The sequence below is a fragment of the Schistocerca americana genome, chromosome 8 (assembly GCF_021461395.2).
Source record: "Schistocerca americana isolate TAMUIC-IGC-003095 chromosome 8, iqSchAmer2.1, whole genome shotgun sequence".
Classification (NCBI taxonomy): Eukaryota; Metazoa; Arthropoda; class Insecta; order Orthoptera; family Acrididae; genus Schistocerca; species Schistocerca americana.
This window is the reverse complement of record NC_060126.1, coordinates 256,496,952-256,516,420: the sequence shown is the minus strand read 5'-3', so window position 1 is coordinate 256,516,420 and position 19,469 is coordinate 256,496,952. Positions and strand designations below refer to the sequence as shown.

The 19,469-nt window shown below is 42.3% G+C and overlaps 1 protein-coding gene across 2 annotated transcripts in view; it reads right to left on the bottom strand.

The window, feature by feature from the left end:
- Window positions 1–15,487, bottom strand: part of LOC124545411 (odorant receptor coreceptor) — a 348,578-nt gene extending 333,091 nt beyond the window's left edge. For both annotated transcript variants that reach the window (XM_047124328.1, XM_047124329.1), the window contains exon 1: window positions 15,320–15,487. The gene's annotated coding sequence lies outside the window, so the exon portion shown is untranslated. The remainder of the gene's footprint in view (window positions 1–15,319) is intronic.
- Window positions 15,488–19,469: the final 3,982 nt, after the last annotated feature.

Genomic DNA, 19,469 nt, shown 5'->3' with positions numbered 1-19,469 from the left:
TATTTCTGGGACATTATACAATTTCCACCAGGTCGACTCGGTTCTTATTTTTACATAGTAATGTGACATCAGTATAAGGTTGAGAACGTTGTTAGATGCACTTACGACGATCGCCCCCCATCTGTGCTTAGACAGTGATCTATTTCCTAACAAGGAGAATGCTCTTATGATTAAGGGTGTTTTAGCAAGCGTGCATGTGTGTGTGGGCCACCTTGGAGCGTCTGCACTTTGAAATTAGGTCATCACTCCCATACGATCGTGTCTTCAAAGGAGCCCAGGTGATCACATATTTGGAGAGGAATTTCTCAGGTGTCAAGTGTGATGGGGATATCGCCGCCTCAGGCATGCAGAAACCCAACGGACGTCTGTGTATGGTTTGACAGCTGACGACCGCGTCATTTTGCGGGGAGTGCCTGGTCGCAGCCGGGATGGGGTCATGGCCGGGGGCAGCGGCGCCCACGTGTTCCATTTGAATCGTGGGCAGATTTCTATTGCACTATCTGTAACGTCAGTATGAGAGTGCGGGCTTGACTCTGCGACGTCAACAGCGTGCATCAGACATGTCCTGTTAGAATGGCTATAGAGAGAAAGCGGTTGAATGCATAACATCAGCTATAACAGCACCCTCTGGTACCGGTACTGTGTGCTAGGTCTGTTGTAGTCTAGATCTCGTGGTGGAGACACTGCCTGCAAAATAAAAACTCATGTTCAGCTCTGGCAGAGTCGTTTTCCTTCCATTTACCCCTACCACCTTGGGTTACGTCATGCGCTGTGCACGTTAGTACAAGTTAGTGCACATTAGTGGACTTTAGTACACATTAGTACACGTTAGTGGACGTTAGTGTACATTACCCCGACAACATTCCTTTCATCTCCAGATGGGCGTGGCATTGGTGAAAATTGATTCCAAGTCAGCAGTAGCACTCTCTGGTGGCGTCAATATGTACTAGGTCTTGTGGTGAACACAATGTATGCCACCATCTTGAATAATGTTAGTCGCCTCATCAGATGACATCATGGACAACTGCGCCCTCTGCTTGTGGTAGGGTGTACTAAGTCAGTTGGAGTTCAGACCTCCTGGCGAACACACTGGATGGCAGTGCTGCTGTAATTGTTTAAATAAAGACTGGTGCATGATTGTGATAGTTGACGATTAGCAAGCATGTTTGCAGAGTGTTTTAGATGGATTATTATTTTGACAATTTAGGAGTTGTTTGGCTCTCTTGATGTAAATGTATTGAATTGTTTACGAATGGTTTGCATGGCTGTAGGCTGTGCAATGCGTTATTTTGACAGTTTACAACAGCAGTGTGTAGAGCATTATACATGAGTTATTTAGGAGTAGTTTGCAGGTCTGTATGCTGTGTGGGATGTCTGAGCATGTGTTCTGTATCACTGTGATAAATATACCCCATCGCTAAATAAATTGTTGGAAAATAAATAAAGTACACTCCTTCCTCTCTCCAGCAGCCCAGTGCAGACTGATTCCATTTCCCACGAATCCCTAGGAAGAGGTGGCGGTCGGGTGACTGAGGTTAGTCCAAATGTGTTTTCCTTGCATCAATTTTCTTAGGTTGGTAGCGAAAACGCAAGTGACCTTTCTTTACTGTCAAAATTCAAACTTGGCACCAGTTCCTAGGAAGAGGTGGCAGTTGGGTGACTTAGGTTAGTGGAGGTTGCCCAAGTGACCTATTTTCCACGAATTCCTTTGCTTAGTAGAGATAACTGTTGTGTGATGCGTTATCCTGCTAGAATTTGAACTTCCTGGCATTTTTCTGGGGGAGGGGAGTGTGGCACTTTCCTGCCAAAATTCAAACTTACTGCCAAAATCCACTATCTTGAATGACGTCATGGCCGCCATCTTGGATGACATCATGCGCTGTTGCCAAGTCTACACGACTCCATCTTGGATGACGTCATCGCTGCCATCTTGGATACAGCTGGCAACAATGCAGAGTGTTCCAGAATTCCCCCTGCCCCAATACTCACATGTTGTCCTTCATACAGCTACGATATTAGTAGCTAATGGCAACAGGGGGCAGGACTGGAGGTATTCAATGGAGCACAGCATGAGGCTACGGAGTGTAGCTGAACTCCTTAGTTGACAAGTAACTCACAACATTGCTACAGTGCTAGCGATTTTGATACAAAGCAAAGCAATGGCGGCGATAAACGAAGTAAACTTTGCATTACGTGACAAGAATAGTTGCCGAAGTTGACATTACGTCAGGACGGAATCAAAGCAATTTCGCAGAATGAAGTGACTGATGAAATATTAAAGTTTCTCCATGATGAGTCAATGTAATGTGTGGTGTCCTATACCCTCGGCTGTGCGAACAATGTACATGAAGAGTACAATGATGACAATACGTGCTTAGCAAGTGAAAGTGGTATTGAAACAGGTGTCGACCCGTGCACATCATCATTCGTGTCGGAAAGGGAGACACAAATCCCGTCTCGAGTGAAACGCAGCAGAGAATAGTCGTTGTCCAAGGAGTGGATACTAAACATAATTACATTCCTGGAAGATCATCCGCAGCACAGTGGAAAAACAATTATGGACAGATTTCGAGTGAGTCTGCAGCCATAAGGCCATATAGTGCATAAGAAAAACTATGCATTATTCAAGAGCAGACAAGGCTCGCTTCGAGGGCGCTCGATGCAATTCACAGGATGTGCATGATAGTGAACTAGTATGTTATGCACACCAAATTGCGGGCAAGACAGATTTCAGTGATTTTAAGGTAAGCAGTGGATAATTTTAAACAGTGCTACAGAATTGTAAGTCGTAAGATGTCTAAATTTCAAACATTGTGCCATCTTGACGACGCAAAGAAAACTGTGGAATCTACCCGAAAATTGTAGGTGAGATAAACAAACTTATCCAGTCATTCAGTAAGAAATTTGTTCTCAACTCCGACCATTGGTGGATTTGAGGAGGAAATGTATGTGAAAGGAGCTCTGGAAATTAGAGACACCGAGAAAGTTGTATCAGAATCAATTAAAATCAATGACTTAATGCATTCGTACACAATTATGCCGAATGTTAATGTGGATGGTAAACTGGCTTGAAAGCTATTTATTGTGCTGCCAGAGGTTGGAGGTGCTCTGCCCATTACGATTATTTCTCCTGTGCGTGATCTTGCAAGGGTAGTAGGGAATATTTACGTAACAGCAAGCAAGAGTGGGAAAATGTGAATAAGAGAATTACAGCGTTGGTACGAGCGCTGTTGTGGGCTATCAGATGGACAAAATAACTTGTTTTTGCTTCATTCCTGGACTGCATAGAAAAATCATACTCCATTAGAGCGAATGATCCCTCCTGAAAAGTGTGTGGCATTGCAATTTATACCATCTGGAAATTCAGCCAGTGGAGGTTTGTTTTTTACATACCGGTAAAACATACTATCGCACTATCTGCAGCTGCGCCTTAACGGATAGCCAGTTCCACGTTAAGATCCACGACAGATTGTTTCGTATTCGGTTTATATCGCTACATTCCCTCTGTTCTCATCACTCGGTTACACTAATATGATCCTACATGCATTTTTAAGAGTCGACATCTATCTAAACTTCCTGCACGGTTCATAGCTCCCAATTAGAAGGCGAACTTGAGTACCTTCGTGATCACTGTGGAGCGCCATTTTTCATTCGGCATTCAAGGTGCAAGTTAAAGATTCGTTTTGAACATTTGTTGAATGGTGACTACGTTCATTTTGTGAAGCGTAATACATATATCCCATAGAAGATTGATCTCCGCATCGCTTGGACGCTCATTTTCAGTCGCCCTGCTGATGCACATGGTGAGTCATTAGCAGTTAAAATTTTTCCCGTCATATTTGTTAACACAAGTCTTTCAAATGACCTCACACTCAAGGGATTCTTTGTGGGAACTTACTTTTACTTCCTTGTAGGGCTTGGTGAATTTTCGTGGTCAAATCATTGATCAGAAAGGATGTTCCGATCATAAAATCACGTGTTGTGCAGGTCCTGAGGGTGATGCAAGCTGTTTCAGACGAATTTATTTTACATAATTTGTGACATTGCACACATAAACAGTTTGCAAGTATTAACCAAGAGGGGAACAATGAGAGTGGACATGGAAAACGTTGTAAGCATCTTTTTTTCCAAAAGCCGCCTTTATTGCTATAGTGTTCTCGGTATTCTGTTGCACGTTCCTAGAGTTGTACCAAATGTCAAATCATGCATAAGAGTTTCAAACATTGACTACTAGAAGGTGAACGGCCTTTGAACCAAGCAGTGCGCTCCTCTGGAGTTCCAAATGCAATGGGTCAGCACAAGGCTATTGAATCAGCTGAAATTATGAACCCATTCCATATAATTCCAGCTGACCTCTTTGACTTTAGAAGCGTTGCTGAAACATTGTTGTCAATGCAGGCCTATAAGATTTCGAAATACAGTATGATTAAAGCTAATCATACCCATCCAAGTATCAAAAATTCGTACTCCGAAACAGAGAGAAAGGAAGAATATCAGTGTATTCAGAAGAGGAAAGACCAAGGCAGATGTATGCCATGCTGTACTTCGTCTGAAAGACAGCCATGTTTATCAGTTACACAACAGAAAGACCTATTGACGATGGTTCTATTTCTTCCTCAACAGTACAGGGAGATTTACAGTAAACATTGCAATATCAAATCCCAAGAACTGAGTTGTGTAAGAAACAGAAGTCAATACCCACATGTTGCTTTCATGAATTTAATTTTGTTATTCTGTTGTATAATATGTAAAAGAAATGGGAAATGGTTTCTGTTGTCTACAGGTGTGTAAGTTAAAGTATTTCTGCCATGTTTCTGTACTTGTTTTGTCACAAATAAAAAGTAATACTTCTTGATGCAGTAAGTTTCGTGTTGGAACTTAGGACCACTCAGTGGCCCCCAAGAGCGTTGTTAATAAATAATTTATTTTCTTATTTGTATCATTATTTTTTGCAGTGATGAGGTGGGCAGCATAGTTCTGTGCTATCAGAATAACTTCTCATTATTTTGCACATAAATAAATTATGGACCAAACGAGGTACACAGTTTTTTGATTCTCCTGGAAAATCTAAATGTGGCACACAGAACATTCTCCAGTTCCACTCTTTGAAATGTGATGCTACTGACGAATGTTGGAGGTTGCATGGGAAGATGAGCTGAATCATGTCAAGGGTCTGAACCGAATGGTTGATACAGGGACTTACGATACAACTTGCCTAAAAGGAGGGACTAGTTTGTGAAGAAGGGTGTACGATAGGGTTGCGGGGTTAAAATAGTAGAGTGAGGCCAAGACTAGACTACAGTAAGGTGGTCAAGTGTGTGTAGGTTGCAGTAGTCATTCAGAGTTGAAGAGGCTTGCACAGGCTAGACTAGCGTTGAGAGCTACATCAAACCAGTCTTTTGGTTGATGACATGAACAACAACGATGTCTGGGCCTTGCTATCGCACCTAATCGTTGTGTTCTGCGTACGCTTCGTTTCCTTTTATTAATTAGAAATAGTATGAGATTATTTTAAATCTGATAAGCGTGTAGAAAATTAATATACTGACACATTTGTGTGCTTGGATGGCTTTCTATGTCAGTCTGTTGTCAAGCTGCGTAATTTCATGCTGCGTTACTGAATTCTACGTTGCTTTAATTTATGTGGCGATTGATAGATATAATACTGCTTTTTCACATAGGGATCACACTAAACTACACAACATTACAAGTAAAGTTAAGCACTTAGAAAGTCAAAGTAAACCTTGTACACGTGCACACCCCCCACAAATATGTCAATGATAAACGTTACAATTCTCTCTGACAACTACCAAAAGGATTAGGTTAGTTCGTGTTTGGTGTTGTTACCAGACATGATGGGGTATGTAAGGGGCGTGAACAGTGTGAGACGTCGAATGGCTATTGTGAAGGACATAGAGATGACGCGTACTCGTGTGAGATAGATTATCAGCACCTCCCAAGAGTTTGAAAGGGATCTCACTGGGAGTCTCCGCTTGGCCACCAGGTCGAAGCGTGCAATATCAGGTATTTTGGACCATTTGGACGTGACAGTAGCCTGATGCTGGACAGCATGGGAACGTGAGGGCAAACCTACTCGCCGTCAAGGTTGCAGTCGACATGGCTGGTCACCACAGGGAGCTTATCCACGGAAGCTGCCTGGCCCAATGAAGGGAATCAGACTCAGCGAAGTCTTCTATGTCTAATGCAAAAGATAATGTTTCATTGACAATAAAATATTTATTACAACATTCCAGGATGTTTTAAGCCTCCTCTTCAGGTCGGCAGCTATCTTCTCCTAACATTACCATTTCTGAACTTATCAGCTGCTGGGAAGCTATATGGGCAGATAGATAATGATAATAATTGAGTTGATAACCATCATAGTTAATACCGAAGGAATGGGTAGACAGGAATTTAAATTTGTGTGTACATCGTAAGATCGACAAATGCAGTGCCCGAGCACAATCTTAATGATTTCGGCCGTATTATTCCGATTGCCATAAAGACTAGACAGCTCGTTGTAGACTACGAAGACTACGACTCAAATAAGTAAGTCGACAAGAAGATCGTGTCCGCAATCTGACTCTAACTAGTAGTGAATTGTGCCGTCTCATTGTCATATGACAGACATAAATGTCATGTTTCTTTTGACTTCTCTTCGTCAAATCAGCATGCAATAACAGCTGAGAGAAAGAAAATCTAGTACTAAATATTTTAAAATGAACCTTTCACATTTCATCACAGCGTTCGTTGAAAGGAAACTTACTGTTGCCGATAATAGAGCGACAACCGCGAAACAAAAGACTAGATTCAAGTCTCGAATCAGCAAATATTTTTTTATTTGGAGACGAGTTTAAATCCGTTAGAGTATTGTACCACAAATGAAATTGTTAATCAATAAATTCGAACACTGATTGTGAAGCTATTGGCCTTTCTAAATTGCAGAGCTAAGAAAACAAACATATAAATTAGGGAAAAGAGTGGCGTAGAAGACATAATTCATTATGACCGTGATGGAAATGAAATACAGGTGGACGCCACACATAAGCAGGTGACAGAAGAATATACAAACAAAAGGAATTGTTGCTGGACTCTGAGAGATAAGACTAAGACGGCCTGTTGATAGATGGCTTTATAAATCATGCACAAAGAACGTAAATCCATATAGCTAACGGCAAGGGAAATGCAACGGAGATTTTTATCCAGCTGTGGATGACAAGTAGCCGAAGGTGACACAGCCTTCGCCGACGGTGATGATGATAATGATGATGATGATGATGATGATGATAAGACTTCATGCCGTGTCCGACATCCATCCTTTTCGTTACGTCCATTTCACACTCATCGACCACAACACAAACACTCAGTACGATCTTTCAGTCGCTACACATCACTGTTTCATTTTTATTAAATGGCAAAATACCTGAACTTTGATCTCGATCAGGACTGCAATATAGTTTACACGGGTTGTACTACGCTCACTGACTGTGACTTTGAATTTGACGCCGACCTCACTAACTAAACGTTGGTTTCTTGTTCCTAACGTTCCTCTTTCGTGATGGGAATGTTGGAACTTACTATACAAGAAGAAACCCGAGAATTTAATATTTTGCCCGGACGAGGTAGTACTAGCTTGCGCTTGTATAAACAATTATTTGGCATCGCGTCAATAAAAATAGCTGCATAGTCGCTGAAAGCTGATCACCACACAGAACGTCTCGCAGTTAAAACGACAAGAGCAAAAAGATAGTAATAGGCTAATTACTATTTTGTTGGACTAAGAAAATTTTTTGTCCGCAACCTCTGTGACATCAACGAAACTGGTTGGATGTAAATGTGCTACAAGGGAAGTGATTAAATTTGTCGATTATTGTTTCAGAAGACTGTTATCAAGGTTTCTTCTTAGGCCAAAGTAGTTTTCTATATAACTACACTAATGGAGGGTCAGTACTTTAAAACGAGACACAAATAATTTTGTTTAGGAAGCTCGTGTACTGCTATTAAGAAAAAGTATTTGTTGTAGATTAAATAAATTTAGATTTTTTCCGTGTTACGCACATTTACAATACTGTGATTGATGTGGCTAGAAACATTCCTGCAGCCAGGTACTACATGTGTTGGCCTGTAATTACTGATACGTTTTGGGATAAAAAAGTTCTTGTGGCTTATGTCAGTTCTCTTTATATCACATTGTTGACCTTGGAGTAGGTGTTCCAATTTTTGTCTGCCATGTCGCTTGAGACCGTTATCCATTGTCAATAATGACGACTATTATTATGATGTAGCTCTCTTTTCCTTATTTACTGTGTTCATTAAGCATCTGCAGCGCTAAATTTATTTTTGTAACTGTAGTATGACGTGCGTAAGTTGGCAAACCTGCAAAACACGATGACGTCAATGTCTAGTACAGAACCCTATTTTTTTCTCTCCTCGCTATCTTACTCCTTAGATGCTCACAACTACACCAAAAGTAGCAGTTATGTGGCACCCACATAAGTCGTCACGCAGGTATCGCAAGACCTTTACAGTGGAAAACTACCATCACCATTATTCACTAAAGATGATGTTTCATTCATCTTTCCAACCTTCTCTGCTTTCTCGCCACATGTACTAGTCAGTCATATTTGCTGCAATTCCAGTAATTATATTTTGCCGAATCGATGTTCTAGACACCCTTATTAAATTTCTTCCCAGAATATTTCCTTCGAAAATGTTTTTATATTCTTTGTACTTATTACACGTCCAGTTAACTATGTTTTTCATTCCAACATTGATGTCCGTTTTCCGCTTACTTCTTTTTACACTTCCTCAAGGGGTTTTTCAGTTCAATATGATTTCATGTGCAATTGCGGTTTCTTCTGTTATTTTATTTGCTGTTTCTATAGTGTTTATCATACCTTGCAACATTGTAAATGAATGTTAATAAATTATTTTTTAATTCCTGTTGCCATTCTTCTGCTGCTATTTTTCTGTTACTGAATTGTCATCAATTAAACTAAAAATAACCACTGAATAAATTTTACTGAAGGAATAGAACCAGTCATTGCTATTCTTCAATTGTTAAATTGCCACTAATCAAAGAACAAAGGAACATCACTAAATAAATTTTGATGATTAAATAGAATCAGTATTTTATGGAGGAGGTGTTGTACAGCATTTTATGGATATTAAGAACAGCATTGTGCAATGCGGTATATTTTATTATAGACGGTAGGGCTCATCTAGAATCAAACATAAACGGGTCCAAAAACCATCTCGGCTATGCATTTGCGTAATTGGCATAACAGTTGTCAGATGTACATTTTTCCATTATGACATTGACAGCCAAAGACAATGATGGAGTAAAATACGTCTGATAACTGTTATGCCAGTTACGCTAATACCAAGGTCAGATGTTTCTTGGACGCGAAATCGTTCCTCTCTAATAAAGTATATCGTTACAGCTGTGTACTGAATAACGCACTTGTTAACGCAGGATGCATATTATTCATCCAAAGTACAATAACTCTTCCGTGCAGACGTCTAGACACGAGGAGATCTGATTTGTATGCATTGTTACCTACAGGCGGGGGTCCCATAAGAAATGTCAGACACTCTATTCATACAGATTTTCTATTTCAACTTTTCAACTTTCATATCGATATTTTGGCTCTCCAAACAACAGCTGTATAGCGTGGTGTTTTTATAAGCTACATGCTAACGTTTCTCCTCGTTCCATTGACAGAAGATGTAGAAAGGATGATTATCTATAGGGCTGTGTCTGAGTACTAGCTGTTGTTAAACTAATTAAATTCTCACAGTGTCTAGAAAAAGTCGCATTCCAGCGTTGATGTTGCAATATCCCACAAACCCAACGAGCCTTTAATCATTTTTCCTGTCTTCCGTTGTATATATTAGAAGCCCTTGGCCACTGAAACTTCGTATGGATCAAAAGTGATCGAACGGTTCTCCGGCACTGATAATGTAACAGTTTTATGCTTAACCTCTCTTTTACAGAAACTGCAGAGATACAGTCTACTATCTTTGAATTCCAGCATTTCAGTTTCTCTGCTTCCAACGAAACCAACTCCTATACTCTCTGACTAATATACACTCCTGGAAATGGAAAAAAGAACACATTGACACCGGTGTGTCAGACCCACCATACTTGCTCCGGACACTGCGAGAGGGCTGTAGAAGCAATGATCACACGCACGGCACAGCGGACACACCAGGAACCGCGGTGTTGGCCGTCGAATAGCGCTAGCTGCGCAGCATTTGTGCACCGCCGCCGTCAGTGTCAGCCAGTTTGCCGTGGCATACGGAGCTCCATCGCAGTCTTTAACACTGGTAGCATGCCGCGACAGCGTGGACGTGAACCGTATGTGCAGTTGACGGACTTTGAGCGAGGGCGTACAGTGGGCATGCGGGAGGCCGGGTGGACGTACCGCCGAATTGCTCAACACGTGGGGCGTGAGGTCTCCACAGTACATCGATGTTGTCGCCAGTGGTCGGCGGAAGGTGCACGTGCCCGTCGACCTGGGACCGGACCGCAGCGACGCACGGATGCACGCCAAGACTGTAGGATCCTACGCAGTGCCGTAGGGGACCGCACCGCCACTTCCCAGCAAATTAGGGACACTGTTGCTCCTGGGGTATCGGCGAGGACCATTCGCAACCGTCTCCATGAAGCTGGGCTACGGTCCCGCACACCGTTAGGCCGTCTTCCGCTCACGCCCCAACATCGTGCAGCCCGCCTCCAGTGGTGTCGCGACAGGCGTGAATGGAGGGACGAATGGAGACGTGTCGTCTTCAGCGATGAGAGTCGCTTCTGCCTTGGTGCCAATGATGGTCGTATGCGTGTTTGGCGCCGTGCAGGTGAGCGCCACAATCAGGACTGCATACGACCGAGGCACACAGGGCCAACACCCGGCATCATGGCGTGGGGAGCGATCTCCTACACTGGCCGTACACCACTGGTGATGGTCGAGGGGACACTGAATGGTGCACGGTACATCCAAACCGTCATCGAACCCATCGTTCTACCATTCCTAGACCGGCAAGGGAACTTGCTGTTCCAACAGGACAATGCACGTCCGCATGTATCCCGTGCCACCCAACGTGCTCTAGAAGGTGTAAGTCAACTACCCTGGCCAGCAAGATCTCCGGATCTGTCCCCCATTGAGCATGTTTGGGACTGGATGAAGCGTCGTCTCACGCGGTCTGCACGTCCAGCACGAACGCTGGTCCAACTGAGGCGCCAGGTGGAAATGGCATGGCAAGCCGTTCCACAGGACTACATCCAGCATCTCTACGATCGTCTCCATGGGAGAATAGCAGCCTGCATTGCTGCGAAAGGTGGATATACACTGTACTAGTGCCGACATTGTGCATGCTCTGTTGCCTGTGTCTATGTGCCTGTGGTTCTGTCAGTGTGATCATGTGATGTATCTGACCCCAGGAATGTGTCAATAAAGTTTCCCCTTCCTGGGACAATGAATTCACGGTGTTCTTATTTCAATTTCCAGGAGTGTACTTATGTGAGCTGACTAATTACAGTTGTGACATTAATGTTGTTCACAGACTTAGACCTACAACATTTTCTGATTTTGAGAAGTTCTCAGATTTTACATCCATCTTCACCAGTAGCAAGGCACCAACCTTTACATCTGGCTAGTGCCTTTATAACATCTGACTAGAGAGTCCATCATATTCTTCGTTTCGAGTAGCGATGTATATCCGTCTGATATTTGAAGTGCCCAAAGTAACAATTAAACATTTCCCATAAGCGTTACAATAATTAATAATAGTAATTCTATTAAAACTGTCTGGGTAAACCCGAGTTTTTTGAATTTTTGATGAGTCTCCATCCCGTCGAACTTCCTGAGATACTGCAGATCGTAGAGAACTTGCGTATCAAAGGTCGGTAAACATCTATACATCAGTCGCGAAGAAATATATTTCATTATTCATTTAACGGTCTACTCAGGAGATAAGGTAGTTGTGGAGTTACGCAATTGCTTCAGTGCATGCAGCATTAACCTTATACTTCCCCGTTCTCGTTGCCAAGCATTTGAACTTTGGAACAGAGGTGCAAATCGACCCCGACGTCCATTCCACAGTGCACAACTGTGTATGGCCGAACAGCCTTCGTAATCTCAAAATACAATGTAACAACTGGTTTTACATCTCAAACACAATGGTTTCTGGGATAAAGTAGCTTTGCTTTCGCTTAGGAATGCGCTACCGTAGCACAATGCTTACAGTGACAGCTAGCGCGAGAGTTGTAAGTTGTAAGTCCCATCTTGATGAAAAGAACGCACTGGATTAAATGTTATCGGTATGGTGCAACCATCAGCTTGGATGTGGGTTTTACGTTTTCTACCAGTACACCAGTTTAAGAAAACGATGAACTGCTTCTCTATCATCTAGACGTCAATTCTATTTAAAAACCGTGGAAACCAAAAAATCAAACATAGCATTTGTTATCGGTGCTTTGCATGAGCTTTTGACGATGAACTAAGACTGTGATAAATGTCTCATTTCCGGGAAGCAATAAATCAATGAGTTCTTCCGTTGCATTGCTCATCCAAGAATCATTCCGACAGAATCTCTTCTTGTCTCAAGTGATCAATTTCTTTTACATTAGGGCTGCGACATCTGCGTATGCTGTATTTCTCCTTTGAAATTCTTTGCATGGGTTCCAATTTACGAATAACTTAATGGTCAAAGATTATGTAATTCGTTTCGTTCACTCATCGTGCCATTAGTTTCGTGTATTCTTAGGTGAGCGTACATCTGTAATGTTAATTACATTGTGCAACAGAATAATATGGTAAACTTACGTTATGACTCACTTCCCACACATTTCAAAATTTTCACTATACACGTGAAGAAATTTGTATTCAATGTTCATGCGATGTGTGAATATTTGTAGTTCTCTCTAAATGTTCATTTTGTGGCGTTAAAAATGAGAACGTTGAAATGTGTGAAACGTTTCACTAAATGTTTTGATTGTGATACTACTGCAGTACTAACAATATCAGACGTAGGGGGATTAATGATCACCAAGGAGTATGTGGACGTGATAGCGTACTTCACGGATGCAACCAACAGATAGTATCGCTTTTAGAGAGAAATTTATATTTAAAAAAGAAAACAATACAGCCTACGTTTGCTGTGGATAATAATGTATTATATTTAACTTGTTGTTTCAACGTATGAAGATTGGTCAAGGTCCGGTATATAGGTCTACGAGCGCTGACATCGTTGGCTTGTGTAAAGCTGTGAACGGTGTTCTGTGTATTGTGTGTGTGTGTGTGTGTGTGTGTGTGTGTGTGTGTGTGTGCGTGCGCGTGTGTGCATGTACGCGCTTACGTGCAGGTGTAACTGCGTGCTGTATTTCCTAGTTTATGAAAAGTTGCCCCTTGCTAAGCAGTAACTGCTCTTGTAAAGTATACCTGGCTAAAAGGTCGCCAGTATTAAAGATTGCAGGAGATACATCATCTGTAATTTCAAATCCACCTAAATGATGTGAAACGATGAACACCACACAAACAGATGTTGCAATGTGAATGTGAAAGAAGATGTTCTCTACCTAAAGGTGAGAGGGAAAAATTTGAATTGTACAGCAGAAAAGTAATGAAGTCGAAAAAAGTAACTAATTGCACCGTTCTTCATTTCCAGCGATCAGACGCAAAACAGACTTTAGACGAGTGCCAGACAGTTGATGTATACAGTTCCCTCTTTCATGATTTAGATGACAAACTTATACACATGGTAACACAGAATACCACCATCAAAATTGCAGAGATTTTGGGGGGCTGCGTTCTGAGTATTTTGGTGTAAGGACACGTGAGGTGCTCTGCCTCATTACACAATGATAAAGTAATTACGATATATTCTGTTCGCTACTACAATTACTTTTTTTACGAGGAAGTATCTTCGCAATAGCAACTGGGCCTCCAGTATGTAATCGCTGGAGCGTACAACACTAAACATTAAGTATTGCCACAACTCTCATACAGATGCAAAATTACTGTGATGTGGTTGCTGTCACTACGAAAATAGCTCAGCATAGTGACGTTGTGTCGCCTTTCCATAGCATTCGTTGAACCCATACATAAGGTGCGTATCGGCAGAATTTCCATCCGTAAACCTATCCTTACTGCTGTTACCAATGTTAACGTACAGCTAACACTGCCAGAGGAACAAACCGGAGGCAGAACCGAGAAGTTTTGCATTCAAGTTTTAAACTGATGAATAAAGTCGGACGGTCGCTAGTAAATGGAACAAGTTTGTTTTCAAACAAGACTCACAGCCTCATACATCGACGTTACTCTACTGCGAGCCACAGAGTGTTTCTTTACCTGCTATTTGGAAGAACACTGTAACTGTACTACGTATGTCGAGTATATGCTGACCACAAACGAGTACACAGCTAAGAAGTTTTGTCACCTGTAAACGGATTTCTGGTAGGTAAGTTCTCCGTCACACCTCTCGATGAGAGCTAGCGCCTCGCATTCTTCAGCAATGATTGTCGTCAGGGATCGATCACCGACATTCTCACTTCTGTTAATATGCAGTTAAAATGGCAGAAAATAATAGTTGGATATGTCGCAACGTGTAACCAACTGTGTTCACGTATGACGATACCGTAGATAAACTTCACAGAAATTAACAAATAACATCTTTTAAGGACATCTCTACATGATTACACTACAATTCACAGCAAAGGGTTTGGCAGAGGCTTTATAAGACCACTTTGACACTATTTATCGACCGTTGCACTTTCGAATATCCGCTGGGAAAAATGAACGCTTAAATCTTTCCAGGTGACGTCTTTTTTTTTTTATTACGATGGACATTCCTCTCTATGTAGTCAGGAGTCAACAAAATAGTTCGATATTCGACGGAGAGAGTTGGTGACTGAAATTTCGTGAAAAGATCTCGCTACAACGGCTGTGTAACTCGGCAGTCACGGATATTTTTGCTAAACCATTTGAATGGATGCATTCTAGACACAAACACAAGGCTGAGAATCACAGCCAGTAGGGAATTAATGAGAAGAAGGAGTACGTTTCGATTGTAAGCACCCAAGAATCGGGTCATATAGTAATCTACTGATGTCTTTGTATCAGCAACTAAACTGCTTGCACTAGTTTTGAGCCCTATTGCCTCTTAAATCTCTATTCATTTTCTGATTTGTCCATATAGTTCTCTGAAGTAAAAACTGTACACGAGGATTCCTTTGAATGTACACTGTGCAGGTGTTTTACGGTTTCATAGAAGAAAAGGTGCTGGTCTCTAGGTGCGTTAAAAACAAGGCAGTCGGTCGAACCTTTACGGAGATTGTGTGACGCTGTCAGAGGAGTAGAAATCCGGACTGCTTCCGAGGGTGCCAGCAGCGTGCACACACCACTCGCTCTTAGCGCAACATTTCTGCACCGACGAAACCGCTCAGCCAGCACAGGTGGCCGCAACTCCACACGCAGTCCCACAGTGGCGGACCGACCGCGCTGTCAAACTTCTAGAAATTCTCGTATCGATGCACGCCTCCTGGAATTTTTTTTTTTTTTTCAAGATGTCCTCGGGCAGATGACGTCCTTTACGGGCAGTGTGGGCGACCAATGAGAGACGGGGAAGAAGTCGGGACTAGTGCGGCTGTACTCCAATGGGAGGACGCCACGTGGCAGCAGATGGGGCGTTCCTCACGGCGCTGTGCGTGGCCCTCTGCAAGTCGGGGCCGTAATTACAAGGCGGGCGGCCGCTGCCGGTACAGTCGCCGTCCAACTTGTCGCTCCTCCGCTCCGCTAGCCTACAGCCTACGACACGCGAGGCTAGCGGTCTCCATTTTCATTTTTGACGCACTATACTGGAGCACTAACGTCAGTGCCTTCAGCAATAGGTCATAAACACAATACTAGAATGGAGAACGAGTTGCGAAAACCCTGAGAGCGAGTAGGTCCGAAAAAAAGGATTTTATTGATTTTTTTTTTTGCCTCCCCGTTCATCTACACTATATACACACTCCGCAGACCACAGCACGGCGCTTGGAGGGTACCTTCTACCACTGCGTGTCATACTCTTTCTTGTTCCACTCGCTAATGGAGTGAGCGAAAAAGGACTGTGTCTGTGCACCCATACTAGTTCTCATTTCTCTTGTTTTCACTGTCCTTTCACTACACGTGTGTTGGTAGCAGTTGAAGAATTCTACAGTTGTCGCAGATTACGGTTCTCTAATCTTTCGTAATAGTGTTTCACGGAATGTGAATTCACAAAGTATTTCCATAATATGCACGTGTTTACAAGTGGTGATAAGTCTAGCATCCGGCTCAGAATTGCTTTGATGTCTTCCATTAATTGGACCTGGTGGGGATCCCAAACACTTACTCAAAATGGGCACTCAAAAATGGGCCACCCAAGTGTTTTATACGCGGTCTCCTCCCTACAGACAAACCTTGAGTTTCCATAAAACCTGGTGTTGACCTTTGACTTACGCTACTACTGACTTTACGTGCTCGTTCCATTTCATGTCTTTTGTAATGTTAAGTCTAGATATTTAATCGACATCAAGCAGCACGCCTCTAATACTGTAGTCGAACACTGCGAGATCGTTTTTCCTTCTCGTGTGCATTAACCTTCATTTTCCCACATTAGAGCAAACTGCCATTCGTCAAAGCAAATTGAAATCCCGTCCAATTCATACTGTATCCACTTACGGTCACTCAAAATCTGCACTTTTCCGTACACTTCAGTGTCACCATCAAAAAGTCGCGGATTGGTGATCACCCTGTCCGCTAGATGGTTTGTGTGTACGGGAAACAAGAGCGGTCAAGTCATACTTCCCTGGGGCACTGTCAGCTATACTGTTGTCTCCGATGAACATTCGACGAACGCACCCAGGTTTGACAAATTTAGAACCGGCGACATCCGAAGGACGTCCGCTCAAATATCTGCCGTAAATATTCCGTCCATAACGGCGTTTTTGTCTAGGGCTACGACCGATTACGTACTAAACAATAAATCATCGATTCACTACTTCAGTCTGTTAAATACCTGCGCATAATAAATGAACAACTCTCACGACGTAAAAGGGTGTTAATTCACATAATGATAATGTCATGATCAAGAAAACACGTCCTGATATTCAAAATTGAAGGGGCTGGATAAGTAAATTGATCAAATTTTTGTATATTATATTTGCTAAATGTTGCAGAGAATGTACCAAGTTAACCAGGATTAAAGATTGTGCTGATTTCCTGTGCTCCAAGTGAAGTCAAGACAGCGAAGGAAAAATGTGTGGAGAAGGGTAGCGAAATAAGTAAGCAACGCCGGAGGGTGAAAGTCCCTCCAAAGGAACTAAGCTCAGAATTCAGCATCCCATCGACATCGAAGACAGTAAAGAAGGAGCAATACTTCGGACTGTACAAATACTGGCGATGTTATAATTTAAGACACCATTCCATCATCCATATTAATTCATTTGGGGAAACGATGGAAAACTTAAATTGTATTGGCCAGGCTCTATCTTGATGTCTTCATCATCGCTCCATCTCGCGCTATAGATAAACTGACATGGACAATAAGAAAATGATGACAAGTCGGCATTACGTAGAGCAATGATTTTCGTCATGTCCACTTTAAGCTGAGTATGACTTTCATGGACGTTGTTCCCTGACGTTTTAACATGCCTCATGTCGTCCTGTCTCTTCTTCTTGTTAGGTTTTCCATACGTTCTACATATTCATATAAATGGCTACACTCAGTTCCCACACAAGTGCCTGGCAAAGGATTCTTCGAACCACCTTCAGACTATTTCTCTACTGTTCCACTCTCTAACAGCGCGTGGGAGAAATGAACTCTTAATGCTTTTTGTGCGTGCTCTGGTTTCTCTTATTTTATTACGGTGATCGTTTCTCGCTATATAGGCTGGATACTGTGAAATATTCACGCATTAAAAGACGGAAGCTGGTGGTTGACATTTTGTGAGAAGATCCTACTAAAAACGCCTTTGTTTTAGTGATTACCACCCCAACTCGCTTATCAAATCCATGCCACTCTCTGCGCTGTTTCCCGGTAATAGAAAACCAGCTACCCTCCTATGAACGATGCCGATGTCCTTCGCCAATCCTATCTGGTAAGGATCCCACACCGCACCGCAATGTTCTAAGAGAGAAAAAGCGCGATGTAGGCAGTGTCTTTAGAAGACCTATTGTATCTTCTAGGTGCTCTGCCAACAAAACGCATTCCTTGGTTTGTCTTTCCAAGAACACTATCGTATGTGATCGTTCCAGTTTAAGTTGTTCGTAATTGTAATTCCTGTGTACTTAGATGAATTAAAACCCTTTAAATTTGCTTCATTTATCGTATAACCCAAATTTAACGAATTCTTTTTCGTATTCATGTCCACGAACTCATGCTTTTCTTTATTGAGAGACAATTGCGACTTTTCGAGCTATGCAGATATCGTGCCTAAGTGATTTTGCAATTCCTTTTGATAAAAAAAAAATGGCTCAAGTGGCTCTGAGCACTATGGGAGTTAACATCTGAGGTCATCAGTCCCCTAGAACTTAGAACTACTTAAACCTCACTGACCTAAGACACATCCATGCCCGAGGCAGGATTCGAACCTGCAACCGTAGCGGTCGCGCGGTTCCACACTGAAGCTTCTAGAACCACTCGGCCACACCGGCCGGCTCCTTCTGATCATCTGATAACTTTACAAGATAGTAAATGACAGCATAATCTGCAGAAAGTCTAAGTATGCAGCTCAGATTGTCTTCTAAATCGCTTATGTAGATCAGGAACAGCTGAAGGGCTGTAACACTTCCTCGGAGAACGTCAAATATTACTTCTGTTTCACTCGACGACTTTCCGGTAGTTGCTTTCTAACAGGAAATCACAAACTGACTCGCAGAGCTGAAGCGAGATTCCATAGGCGTGTAAACTTTATTAGAAGTCTCTTGTGAGGAACGGCATAAAAAGCCTTCTGGAACTCCAGTAATATGGAATCAATCTGAACACACATTACTTCGTGCTAATACAGAGTTGGCGATGTTTTGCCAGAACCATATTTTCTGAACCCGTGGTGAATCAGTGGGCCGTTGTCTTAGAGGTAATGCATAGTGTTCGAACACAGTATATGTTCTAAAATCTTACTGCAAATCGATGCAAGTGACATGTGTTAATCCAGCCTAGTCGTCAAATATGGGGTGTCTAGGCCACCTGCTTTCTTGGTTCGCGAGACAACATTCAAACAAATCGTATAAATGAGTTTTATTACAAAGTGAAAAAAAATACAGTACCTAACTTTGTGTTACACGGATGTGTCGCAAGTAAAGGGCGACAGAAAAAGTAAGAAATCTCTTCAGTATAACAATTCCAAGCAAGTGATTGGAATTGACGCTTCCATCCTAGTTGCTAATCTTGAAGCTGCTGTAGAACTCGTTAATCTTGAAGCTACTCTTTGATGGGCCGCGACCAGTCGG